Source organism: Arvicola amphibius, chromosome 14 (assembly GCF_903992535.2).
Source record: "Arvicola amphibius chromosome 14, mArvAmp1.2, whole genome shotgun sequence".
Taxonomy (NCBI): Eukaryota; Metazoa; Chordata; class Mammalia; order Rodentia; family Cricetidae; genus Arvicola; species Arvicola amphibius.
In genome coordinates this window covers 5,844,130-5,858,320 of record NC_052060.1, presented here as the reverse complement: position 1 = coordinate 5,858,320, position 14,191 = coordinate 5,844,130, and positions in this window count along the sequence as shown.

Below are 14,191 nucleotides of genomic sequence, written 5' to 3'. Positions count from 1 at the left end.
CTAAGCCATCTCTCCAGCCCCCCTATTTATTTATTTTTGAGATAGGACCTTGATATACAGCAGAGGCTGACCTTGAACTTGGGACCCTCCAGTTTGGGCCTCCTAACGTACTGGCATCGCTGGTGAGTACCCCTACACCTGGCTAAGGCACATATCTGCACAGCGCTCTGAACCGCTACCCACAGTGTTCTGAGAGCATTTTCTCTCCCTGACTAGGTCTGCATGCAATTATCCCCTTCCACATGCTGGGCAAGGAGCTCTGGGAGGTCAGCTTGGTAGGCCTCAATCACCAGTTAACAAGGTAAGACTTTGAGGTCCCTGAATGCTCTCACAGATGCCAAACTGTATTTTAGGGAGCGGGTATTTGGGTGCAAAACTCAGGCTTAGTATTCGATGAGTGAGTGAGAGAAAAGTGAAGCGGGAACCAGTTATCTGATGAAGGCTCCCGCCCTCATCTGTCTGTCTAACCCGAGGTAGGAAAGTCAGACTTCTGAAGTCGTACCCTGCCTGAACCACTGTTTAACACTTCAACCTATCCAGGCCGACTTCCCCCAGAGACAGTTATTAGGCAAATCCATCGACTTAAAGCATGTACAATCTGAGGATTAAGTATTGAGTAAATTTTAGTTTTCAAAATAACTAAGAGTATTCTGTTGCTGTCATTACCACTTAATATTATCAGCAGGCCACTGACCAACTATTGGCAACTGTGGTAGGTGACTGCCCACCAACCCACGTGTGTACACAGCCTTCTGATCCAAATGGCAAACTAGTAAAAGTGGCAGGAGCCAAGGGAGTGTGTCTAAGTGTGGGAGGGACGGTTGCAAAGAGAGAGTTCTATCCCAAACCACAGGCTGGCTCAGTACAACCCCAAGTCCCCTGGCTAATAGGGACAGAGTCAAGCACGGCAGACCTCCAAATTCCTCATTCAGGAGGAGGAAGCTCTAGAAGGTGCCAGCAACAGTGCAGTAAGAAGGAGAGGTGTATCTCCACGATGCTTCCTGCAGAAAACCCAGAAGTTTATTTCCGGGACCTCTCTACTCGGGTGAAGCCAGGACTGCATGACAGAAAAGAACTCGAGGGTAAGCCAGCACAAAACGAGTTTAAGAGGTTTAATTTAAAAAAAAAAAATCTTATTCTGAGTGTGTGTGCACATGCCATCGTGCACACGTGGAGATCAGAAGACAACACCATGGAATAGGCTCCATGGATCCCATTCAGGTCACTCGGTCTGCATGGAGAGTACACTAGTCGCCACCTCAGATTTATTAAGATGGGATTTATTAAGAAGAGATCTTAACAGAGATTTGAGTAGAGGGGCTAATAGATAGAAAAGTGCTCAGAGAAAGGCTAGTGCACACTCAGCCATGGGGGGACACTATAGAAAGGTGCTCAGAGAAAGGCTGCTGCACACTCAGCCATGGGGGGGACACTGGAAGGAATGATGTTTAGGTGTCTCAGCAGAAGCCATACAGATTCTGGTGGCTTCTCAATAGATTGCTAAGAAACTTTTATTATTTATTATTTTTGTAATGAGGTCTATAGTGTGGTCCTTTAGTGAGTTATATAGGATTGCAGTCTGATAAGTTAAAACCATAGGTCATGGGCTAGAAAGACAGCTCAGCAGTTAAGAGCACACTTTGCTCTTGCAGAAGGCCAGGGTTCAGTTCCCAGAACCCATATAGGGTACCTCACAACCACCTGTGACTCCAGTTCCAGGGGATCCAATGTTTCTGGCCTCTAAAGTCAAGGGTACTCGTGTACACACACTCCCATATATAGAGAGAGATAGTTAAAAATAATTTTTAAACAAATCATTTAAAAACTCTCAAAGGTCACAAAGACTGCACAAGGAGGTCAAGATTTTAATTTCACTGCACCTGGAGTTGTTCATGAGCCTCCTAGAAAACCGCAGGCTTGCAAGCTGCAGCTGGGGGAGGAGAAAACACACGTTTGTCGCAGATGTTTGGCCATAGTTTGTTACTATTTAAACACTCCTTTTTAAGATGTATTTTCATCTGGGTAGTGGTAGTGCATGCCTTCAATCCCAGCACTTGGGAGGTAGAGGCAGGTGTATCTCTGAGTTCGAGGCCAACCTGGTCTACAGAGTGAGTTCCAGGACAGCCAGGACTGTTATATAGAGAAACCTTGTCTCAGCAAACAAACAAGATTTTATTTTTATTATTTTTTTACTTGTGTGTATCTGTTTGTGTGAGGCCCTATGTGAGTGTGTGCCCTGCATGTGCCGGTGTCTGCTGAGACCAGGAGACAACAGTTCCCTTGGAGCTAGAGTTACAGGAGGCTGTGAGCTGTCTGATACGGTGCTGGGAACTGAACTCAGGTCCTCTGGAAAAGCGTAAGTGCTCTTAATGATTGAGCCATCTCTCCAACCCCTATTTTATTTAAGTTTATTTGAAATATCTCCCTATAAAAGGAGAATCATCTCTATGTAGGTCACTCTCACAGCAAACTGTATTCATTGTGCTGGGGTTCTTGATTCTCAGTTGGCCAACTTGATTCTCAACTAAGCCCAGGGTGAGGGGCTCTTTTCCCTTTCATCCCCTTAACTTCCCCTTTCTATCCTGCCTCAAAGGGGGTTGATTTGCAGCAATGTTAACATTTAAAAATAGGAGTAGAGGAGTTGGAGGGATGGCTTAGTGGTTAAAAGCACGGATTGTTCTTCCAGAGGACTGAGGGTCAATTTCACATGATAGCTAACAACTACCTGTAATCTGAGTTCCAGTGAATTCAACCCCCTCTTCTGACCTTCCTGGGCAGCAGGCGTGCATGCGTGCATGTGTACATGTGTGTGTGTGTGGTGTGTGTGTGTGTGCATGCATGTGTGTGTATTCATGCAAGCAAAACACATGTATAAAAATACATCTAAAAATAGGGATAATAGAGTAATAGCTTAGTTAATAGAGTACTTACTTAGTGTACAGAAAACTCTGGGTTCAATTCCCAGCATCCCTAAACAAGGCATGGTGGTACTCAGGAGGAAGAAGCACAAGACTCAGGAGTTCAAGGGCATCCTTGCTTACACAGCAAGTCTAAGACTAACCTGAGCTACTTAAGACCTTATCTAAAAAGAAAAAGAAAGAAGCTAAATATAATGATGATGATGATAGATTCACAGGGTATTTGATCCCATGATAGTACAGCAGCCCAGGCTTCTCTGGGACTACTTGGGTGGAGGGAGAGCACATGATTTGGGATGTGTCCATTATCCAACTGACAGAGAAGAGCTATAGAGAAGTGGGGAGCACGAAAGAAACGCCTTTCTATTTCAATTAATAACCTCCCTAACTGAGATAATAGCTTTAGAGAAGGAAATTATTCACAAAATAGAGCAAATGTTGAGATGGGAAGATGATAAGAAAGATAATTTAAGTCTGTACTATTCTTAAAATGAAACACTGTCTAAGCAGAGAAATAAACTAGATACCTTTTTAAACCTTTCAAATTTAAGCATTCAAAAATATTAAGTGCACTGTGTAGCATGGTGTTTTTCAGGCTTCCCCCCCCCCCAAGCAGCGATGCATCGTCAGACATACATCCTAGGGCTAGAAATATAGTTCAGTCGTGGGACACTTGCCTAGAATGTGTAAGGACCTTGGTTCAAGGTCAGAACTGCAAAGAAAATTATTATTGTTATTATTGTATTCTCCATCTTGATTCCAAACACACAGCCCTCACTCCACATTTTCATGATTTCGCAATTCAGGTTTCATGAAAAAGCACTGATCTAAATATGTAATCTTTCTTCCCTCTCTCTCTTCCTAACACCCCTTAAACTGATCTTTCATCCATTTTGACAAACGCTAGTCCAATGGAGTTTCTTAATCATTAAATATTTCTGCAGGTGTACCCACCCACAATATGGAGACAATTTAGCAATGCCTGAAAGGGCAGCGTGCAGATATGACATTTGTCTTAAGGATTCAAGAATCCATTCTTTGGAGACCTGGCTTACCCTATCGGTGAAAACTAAGGACTTAGAAGCAGGACTTGACAACCTAAGACCTGCAAGTCTGCAGACAACCATTTATCTAACGGAATCTACCCTCCATCAATTTCCTTTAACATATCTTAAGTATTCAGCGTCATCGTGAACATTTAGCGATTAACAGAATAATCATAACTGGCTCTTCACGGAAGAGGGAGAGAAGGAGAGAGGGAGGGAGAGGTAGGGAGAGGGAGAGAGGGAGAGAGGGAGAGGTAGGGAGGAGAGATGGGGAGAGATGGGGAGAGAGGGAGAGAGAGAGAGAGAGAGAGAGAGAGAGAGAGAGAGAGAGAGAGAGAGAGAGAGAGAGAGAGAGAGAGAGAGAGAGAACTGTTTTTCAAACCCCGGCTCTCGCGGGTCCCCGTCCCCCCAATCCCCCCGCCCCCCGGACCCCAGACCCTCTCCAGCCTCGGGTAACTTTTCCCTCCAGTTTGGTGGAAGGTTACATTGGAAGAAAATAGTCCCTACCGTCTAGAAAGTTTTCAGGGAAAAAGAGGGCGTCTGACGTGCCGGCGGTGCGGGGCGCTGCCCGAGGCGGGCGGTGCGGGGCGGTAACCCTGGCGTCCGCCCAGTGCTGCTCCACGGCTCCGGCACCCTGGAGGCCCCCGCCCGGGGGCAGGGAGGGAGGCCGGCGGGAATCTCCACCAGCCTGGAGTCCGCTGGGCTTTGCCAGGACAATCTCTTTTTTTACTGATTATTTCTACTTAATGCTCTCAAGGCCTTACTAAGACTGTGTGGACGGAACCACCGTAAGTGCAAAAAATAAGGTGACTTGAAGAAAAACAGTATTTGGAATATAGATTTTCCTCTTTCTCGCTCAAACTAATTTGCATGCAAATTACGTCGTGACAGGCAGGCCCTCAGACCCAGCAAGCAGGCCCTGTGGTCTGCACGCCTCTGACACCAGAATAAGATTTTGGGTGGTGGTAATTTTCCCAAACTGAGCGGCACTCCCTAAAACAATCTGGGAAGAGATAAGATGGCTTTGGGATTTGCTTCACTTCTTTCTAATGTAGGCCGTTGTTTCGAGCTATAAGATTCTATACCTAGCTCAGCCCAGTGTAGCACAGATCGGTTTTTAAAATTTTACTGAAAAATAATTTACACACTTCCTATTCAGATTTAGGATAGTTTGCTTCCTCGCAAGAAAAACGAAGTAGTGTGGTTCTTGCTGCCTTAGTGCAGCACACAACAGCCTCATTCCGCTGGTTGACGATGTCAGCAGACATTTGAGTGCTTAGTTCAGGATGCTGTTGGGTACTCCGGATTAAACAATCTGGCATACTTGCTCACTGCATTAGAAACAGCGTTAAGATTTCATCTTCTTCTAGTCTGTGCCGTGCTATAGGCTGGATCTTTGGAAATTAGAAAGCTCTTGTTTTATTCTTTAGTGAAATGGAGATCATCTCATCGCAGCGCTATGCCTAGGAAATGGTACATATTAATTTAATGACAGCAGCTAGTATTATTTATGTTATGTCTTCCAGAATGCTTTTCGAATGTCAGATGATAAGCCCTGGTTTGGATGAGTGAAGCTGCCACACTGGGGACTCCACACATAGAGGAGAGTTCAGGATGGGCACAGGCTAACACAGTACCCATTTCATTGAGGCGGCCTAGTGTGGTGACCACTGCCCTGCAGTCCTTTACCAAATGTGGGTCCTCTTGACCTGGGAATGTGGCTCTCTTAAACGTCTTGAGGGGCGGGGAGTGTGTTTGATCTGACAGTGGGACTTCCCTTCCCTCTTGTCAGTGTGCAACCTGAGAAGTTTGTCTAAATACAGAAAGGCTAAGCTCACTTGATGAAGATCAAGGGGAAAAGAATTTCTACAAGTTATTCAAGCTACTGATGTCAAAAGCGATTAGGGCCTCAGCTTCCATTTCATCACGTAATGGAAAGTATGTGCCAGGAGGCTTGCGGGTCATGTGGTTTGCTGGAGGCTCTAAGTCTGGCTTTCCTTCCGTCTCCGTGAGTTGTATAGAGTTTCTGGGGTGTGCGGGAAAGACTGAAGCACTTCTTGCAGCTGTTTATTGTCTGCCGTCAACTAAACCGTGAATGTCTGTTGAAGAGATTTACTGAGCTGTTGCCTTAGATTAAGACTTAAGTGAATTAACTTAAAAGAAGGTTCTGAGAGATAGACTATGCCAGACCCCTCCTGGCTCATAGGATTGTACATTCTTCCTGTTATGACGTGACAGCCAAGCTCGGCGCGTGTGAGCTGCAGGGGAGGGATTCAAGAGCAGTGCTGATGTGTTCAAAGACGCGCAGGTGTTCAGAATCAAACTGGCCCTGACAGCCAAGTCCAGGGGTATGGGACTCATTTCCTCCTGCTCGAGTGCCTTGCGCTCAGCAGGCGGTCAGACTGACAAGATCCTTTGCCATCTGCCAACAGTGAAATCACAACTTCTGAAGTGCTTCAATGCTCTTTTTAATCGAGCGTGGAACTCAGGGCCTTGGGTCTAGGCAAGTGCTCTGTCATCCAGCTGTGTCCCTAATCCCTTGTTTTGTTTTTCTCAAGACAGGGTCTAGCTATGAAGCCCACGCACTCCTTGAACTCCCAGTTCTCCTGCCTCAGCCTCCTGAATGCTGGGATTACAGATGTGTGCATATGTGTGAGTTTGTGTCTGTGTGTGGGTATGAGCACATGGAAGCAGGTGCCCACAAAAGATGATGGAGCTCCTGGAGTTGGAGTTGCAGGTGGTTGTGGGCCATTGGACTTGAGTACCGAGAACCGAAATCGCATCCTCTGAGAGAGAGCTAGGAGCTCTTAATCACCTCGTCATCTTGCCAGTCCAGTTTCGCAGACTCTGGTGTGTTCGCGCTAATGTGTCTGAATAGTTGGGTTTAGAATACACCTGAGACAATGCTCAGTTACCGAGCTGCTCAGTTTCCAGAGCAGCTAATTGAGCTGAAAGTGAACTAAACTCCTAGCCCAGTAACTCTAGAAAATAAGCAGAATTGTAGACGTGCTGTTAACCTTCTCATCAAATGACGGGCAGTGTGCTTGTCTGGCTAGTTTTGAAACTACATTCCTTTTCATGAAAACACCCACCACTGAAACTAAAAGCTGTCATCATTGATAAATGTGTGGTTTGGTGTGGTTTGGGTTTGAGACAGGGTCTCACTATATATCACATTGCCTGTCCTGGAGTTTGTTATGTAGACCAGGCTGGCCTTGAATACATAGAGATCCACCTGCCCTGCCTCCCAAGTGCTGCACTGCCAAGCCCAGCCTACCACTGATGTATTGATCAGCAGGTATATGTTGATGTGTTGAATGCTGGCCCTTGGAGATGCTTCAAGATAAGTCAGTTCTAACAAAAGCCTAGATCCAGGGTCTTGCACATGCTAGATAATATCCCTGAGTTATGGCCCTGCTTGTTTCGCATTTTATTTTTTGAAGGTTTATCTATTTTAATTTTATGTATATGGGTTGGTTTTGTTTTGTTTTAGGTTTTTTTTTTTTGGAGGGGTTGTTGTTGTTTGCTTGTTTGTTTCAAGACAGGGTTTCTCTTTGTAATAGCTCTTGCTGTCTTAGAACGTGCTCTGTAGATCAGGCTGGCCTTGAACTCACAGAGATCTGCCTGCCTCTGCCTCTCAAGTGCTGGGATTAAAGGCCTGCACCACCACCACCTGGCTCCATGGCAACTCTTATTAAAGAAAGCATATATTTGGGGCTTGGTTACAGGCTCGGAGGTTTAGTCCATTATCATCATGATGACAGGAAGCATGGTGGCACACAGGCACACAGGGTGCTGGAGAGATAAAAGTCAGAGTGGGAGACACTGGGCTTGGTAAGGGCTTTCAAAACCTCCAAGCCCATGCCCAGTTGCTGTGGAATAATCCTTCTGTACACTGTGTGAATATATGTCACTGTGATTGGTTTAATAAAATGAGCTGTGTGGCCAATAGCTGAACAAAGTTAGGTGGGAAAGCCAACCAAGCTGGGAATGATGGGATGAAGAAGGGTAGAGTCAGGAGAGACACCGGCCAGCTGCTGAGGAAGTAGGATGTGCAGAAAATGAGGTAACAAGCCATGAGTCATATGGAAAAGCATAGATAATTTAAATCTGAATTAGATAAGAGTAAGCCTGAGCTATTGGCCAAGCATTTATAATTTATATTAAGTCTCAAAGTCAATTTTTTGGAAAGTAACTGCTGGTTATTTGAGAGCAAGTGGTCGGGACAAGGAAATGTCTGCCTCTACCCAGTGACACATTTCCCCCAAAAGGTCACACTTCTTTTCTTTAAAAAAAATATATTTATTTATTTATTTATTATGTATACAATATTCTGTCTGTGTGTCTGCCTGCAGGCCAGAAGAGGGCATCAGATCTCATTTCAGATGGTTGTGAACCACCATGTGGTTGCTGGGAATTGAACTCAGGACCTTTGAAAGAGCAGGCAATGCTCTTAACCGCTGAGTCATCTCTCCAGCCCAAGGCCACACTTCTTTTTTTTTTTTTTTTTTTTTTTTTTTTTTTTTTTTTTTGGTTTTTCGAGACAGGGTTTCTCTGTGGCTTTGGAGCCTGTCCTGGAACTAGCTCTTGTAGACCAGGCTGGTCTCGAAGTCACAGAGATCCGCCTGCCTCTGCCTCCCGAGTGCTGGGATTAAAGGCGTGCGCCACCACCGCCCGGCAAGGCCACACTTCTTATTCCTTTCATATAATGTCATTCCTTGGTGACTAAGCATTCATATTTGAACATATTTATGAACCTACGGGGGAGGGAGGGCGTTCTTATCCAAACTGCTACCAGTACCTACCTTTTTGAGACAAGGTCTTTCACTGACCTGCATCTCATCGGTTAGCTAGTCTGGCTTGCCAAGGAGACCAGGAATCTACCTATCCCCATGTCTTCAACCTTGGGATTGCAGTCATAACCTCCATGCCCAGCTTTTTTTTTTTAAATGTGGTTTGTGGTGGTTTGAATAAAAATGGCCCCTATAGGCAGGCTCATAAGAAATGCCACTATTGGGAGGGGCGGCCTTGTTGGAATGGGTGTGAATTTGGAGGGAGTACGTCATTGTGGGGTAGGCTTTAAATTTCAGAAGCTCAAGCCAGGGCAGTGGCTCACTGTCTGTTCCTGCTGCCTGCAGATCAACGTGTAGAACTGTCAGCTCTTTCTCCAGCACCATGTCTGCCTGCATGCTGCCCTGCTTCCCACCATGACAATAATGGGCTAAACCTCTGAACTGTAAACCAGCCCCAATTAAATGTTTTCCTTTATAAGAGTTGCCATGGGGGCTAGAGAAATGGCTTAGCAGTTAAGAGCCCTGGCTGCTCTTCCAGAGGACCCAGGTTCAATTCCCAAAAAACATATGGCAGCTCACAACTGTCTGTAATTCCAGTTCCAGGGGATCTGACACTCTCACACAGACACACATGCAAGCAAAACATCAATAAAATAAATATTTTTTTTTTAAAAAAAAGCTGCCTTAGTAATGGTGTCTCTTCACAGCAATAAAATCGCAAAGCATGTTTTAGGATTGAAACTCATCCTCAGTCTTCTACAGTAAACACCGATCAAACTTTTCCCCAGCCCCTCTCCCAGCTCTTCCTCTCTGTTTCTCTGTCTCTCTCTTTCTTTCAACCGAGTCTCACAATGTAGCACAAGCTGGCCTGGAACTTACTATGTAGCCTACACTAACCCAGAGCTCATCTTCCTGTCTCTGCCTTCACATGCTGGGATTGTAGATACGAGCCATGACTCCTAGTTCTGTTGGAGTGTCTAGTAGATTAAGAGTCTCTCTGGGGGCTGGAGAGATGGCTCAGAGGTTAAGAGCACTGGCTGCTCTTCCGGAGGTCCTGAGTTCAATTACCAGCAACCACATGGTGGCTCACAACCATCTGTAATGAGATCTGGCGCCCTCCTCCAGCGTGTGGGCATACATCGAGGCAGAATGTTGTATATATAATAAATAAATAAATCTTTTAAAAAAAAGAGTCTCTCTGGGAAGGCACATACAGTGTTCTCCTTCTGGGAGGAAAAGAGCTTCGTGGACTGTGGGGAGGAAATGTCACGGTCACTTCCAGAGGATGGATTAGTGATGAAGTCCTTCAAAAGAACCAGGTTTGCCACAGCCAGCCTCCCTCTCCTAGTTCCATCTGCTGCTGCTGCTGCTGCTGTTGCTGCTGCTGCTGCTGCTGCTGTTGCTGCTGCTGCTGCTGCTGCTGCTTGGCAGTACTAGACACACGATGGCAAGACATGGCAGGAGAAGTATCCAGTGTCTGTGCAGGTCAGTAACAAAACACCCAATTAAATAAGTCTTCCTGGTGCGGAGAGGAGAGGAGGCAGATTCCCCTTGGAGAATCAGTTCTCTTTGAAAGAGTGACCAGGCTAGGCACATGGACTCTGATTCTGGGAATGGAGACTTGTGGCCCCTGTATAGTTATCATTCTGTGTGTGACTCTGACATAGGAGAATACCGCCAGTGGCCCCAATGCGTTCAGCCTCCAACAAAGGTTAGAAGAGATCTTAAGACTACAGGAAAAAGAATGGAAGTTCTAACTAAGATGGACTTCCTGGCCTGGCGTAGGAGTACACTTACCATCTTAGCACTTAGGAAATGGAGGCAGAGGGGTCAGAAATTTAAGGCCGGCCTCAGGAACATATCAAGTTGGAGGCCTTTCTAAATTCCATGAGATTTTGTCTCAAAAAAAAAAAAAAAAAAAAAAAAACTGGGTGGTTTTGGCACACACATTTAATCCCAGCACTTGGTAGGCAGAGGCAGGTGGATCTCTGTGATTTCGAGGCCAGCCTGGTCTACAGAGCCAGTTTCAGGACAGGCACCAAAGCTACAGAAAAAACCCTGTCTCAAATTTTTAACAAAAAACAAACAAACAAAAATACCAAACAAAAAAACCAACAATAACAAAGAAAAACAGCAAAGAAGAGACTTTTTTTGTCAAGGCACAATTAACATTCAGTTAGAAGGGGAAAAAGGATCAGGCATGGTGATGCATGCCTACAATCCTAGCACTCCAAAGGACCAAGGCTGAAGGGCTGGCAGCCTTGGACTACTACATGAGTTCCAGGCCAGTCTGAGCTACGGTGTGATGGTGTGGGAGGTCCTTCTGTATATATGTTGCTTTTATTGGTTAATGAATAAAGAAACTGCCTTGGCCTGTGATAGGGCAGTGTAGCGCTAGGTGGGGGCTAAGGGGGCACAACTAAACTGAATGCTGGGAGAAAGAGGGTCGCTACATCTAATCACCGTCTCCATGGCTCAAGGAGCGTCATGGAAGAGAGGGGCAGAAAGATCGTAAGATCCAGAACGCCAGAAGTCCACTGTGAAACAGTCTCCTAGAGATGGCTGCATAAGCAAGGCTGGAACGGTGGCCATCTGTGGGCATGTTAACATGGAAGGAGGACGTTTTCATGGTGTCTCTCCCCTAGACAAAGAACTACAGGCAGCCATGACTGCTGGGAGAATGGGAATTCGCCTCTCCCAGGGATGAGCCCCCTTATTTACTGTTCAATGCAGAGTGGTCAGCCTTGAAACTGTATACACGCCAAAAACAAAAATAGATTCAGCAGGTCATAGCTCTCTCTCTCTCTCTCTCTCTATATATATATATATATATATATATATATATATATATATTTGTGAACACACGGACACATATGTGTATATGTGTGTGCATATAATCATAAAAGAAAAAGAGGCTATCAACTTGAAAGGGATGAGGACATGGGCGGGGCTTGGAGGGAATGGAGGGAGGAAAGGGAGGGAGAACATTACATAATTCTGTTTCAATTAAGAACATACTTAAAAAATAGCAAAAAGCTGTAGCATACTTAAAAGTGGCATATATTGCTTCTAAAATAATATCTTGATATTTGAAATCTACTCTCCTATAGGGATTCTAGCAACTGATTATTTCGACTATTCAGAATAGATATTATATATTTCAACAATATACATTATTATTAAACTGGTTATAGCTTAACTGAAAGATTCTGTCTAGAATGAAAAGTATGTAAATTTGTAGATGACATTTTAAATTTTTATTTTTATTTTTATTTTTTACTTTTTGGTTTTTCAAGACAGGGTTTCTCTGTAGCTTTGGAGCCTGTCCTGGGACTAGCTCTTGTAGACCAGGCTGGCCTTGAATTCACAGAGATCCGCCTGCCTCTGCCTCCCGAGTGCTGGGATTAAAGGCATGTGCCACCACTGCCCGGCGTGTAGATGGCATTTATGATAAAAATTGTTTTCAAAATAATTTGTTAGAGACAACTCATTATTTATCAAAATGTATCAAAAGTCATTAGTAGGTATATCTATCAAATATCATTAGTTAGTGTATTTATCAAAAATCATTAGTAAAGGGCTGGAGAGATGGCTCAGAGGTTAAGAGCACTGCCTGCTCTTCCAAAGGTCCTGAGTTCAATTCCCAGCAACCACATGGTGGCTCACAACCATCTGTAATGAGATCTGGTGCCCTCTTCTGGCCCACAGGAATACATGCAGGCCGAATATTGTGTATATAAATAAGTAAAAATTTAAAAAACCATTAGTAAATATATCTCAAGTGGTATATTAAAGAACATGGTATTAGTTGTCAATTTGGGAGACTCTAGGATCACCTGGGAGAGAGACCTCTTGACAAACCTGTGGGATTTTCTTGATTACCTTAACTTACATGGGAAGTCACATGTTAATGAGTGGGCCATGCCCTGGATGGGTCGTGGGCTGCACAGAATGGAGAAAGTGAACTGAGCTTTGCGTGTGCTTGTGGTTGCTCCTGAGGATGTGAGAGGTGGCGGCTCCCTCGTGCTCTTGCCTCTGTGACTTCCTTGCTGTGACAGCTGTGACCTGGGACTGTGAGCCCAAATGAACCCTCGCTCCCGTAAGCTGTTTTCATCTGGGTGGCTTGGGAGCTGAGACAATCATCTAAACTAATATGATTTTCCATAGAAAGAAGCTGATTCTTTATATCACAAAATCACATTTTTTTAAATGAAAGCGAACCCTGTAAGTGCATACATGAAATATATTAAAATTTGTCTGAGAAAGAGGGTGGGGAAGAGAGAAAGAAATCAGAAGTTCCTTGACTCAAGGTTGACCTAGGGAAGTGGCGGCTCTAGTAAGGCTGGGGAGTTCAGCTTCAGAATCCACAAGCATGCTGGGAGTGGAGTGTGGCTGCGCGCGTGAGCGTAAGACCCCAACCCTCAGGAGACAGAAGCAAGAAGACCTGGAGCTGAAGACTACAAAGGAGACCCCATCCTAAAAAACTAGCTAACGGGCCAACAAAAAAAAAAAAATCACCTGTATTTGTTAGGTACCCGCTACATACAAAGCAGCTCCTACACACCAGCTATATTATTTTAATAACTTTGAACCTAAGCCAGGTTTGATGGTGCACACCCTTGATCCCGGGAGGCAGATTCAGGTAGATCTCATGAGCTGAGTTTAAAGTCAGCCTCGCCTACAGAGTGAGCTCCAGGCTAGACAAGGCTACATAGTGAGACCCTATCTCGAAAAAAATAAATTAAATTAAAAAGTCTCAGGGAACTCTGTGGAAGAGGAACAGATTCTAAGAGCCATTGGGGATGGAAGATTTGTAATTTAAACAGCAGCGCGTGCGAGAGAGACGCCATAGTACAGAACTCACATGGAGGGGTTTTTTATTAGGGGAAAGGGAATGTAAAAAGGGGGAAGGTGGAGACCAGCCTCTGGGGATAGGAGGAGCAGAAGAGAAGAGAGAGTCAGAAAGAGAGAGAGAGAAGAAGAGGAAGAGGAGGGGAGGAGAGGGAGGAAGAGAGAGAGATGGAAGGTAGGCAGGACCAATCATTTAAAAGGGAGCATAGTGAATGTGCATAGGAGGTGCTCTAAGTGGCTGCAGCTGAGGAAGTATTGATGTGGGATTCCCCTCAGTATGCTGTGAATACCATTGGTTAATAAAGAAGCTGCTTTGGGCCTATTGCAGTGCAGAATAGGGCAAGGCGGGAATTCCAAGCAGATAGAAGAGGAAAGAAAAGAAGGCAGATTCAGAGAGACAGCATGTAACCACCAAAGGAGACAGAAAGCTTACCAGTAAACCACAAACCTCATGATAAAATATAAATAATAGGAATGGGTTAATTTAAGATGTAAGAGTTAGTTAATAAAAAGCCTGAGCTAATAGGCCAAGCAGTGTTTTCATTAATAGAGTTTCTGTGTGATTATTTCCAGTCTGGGCAGC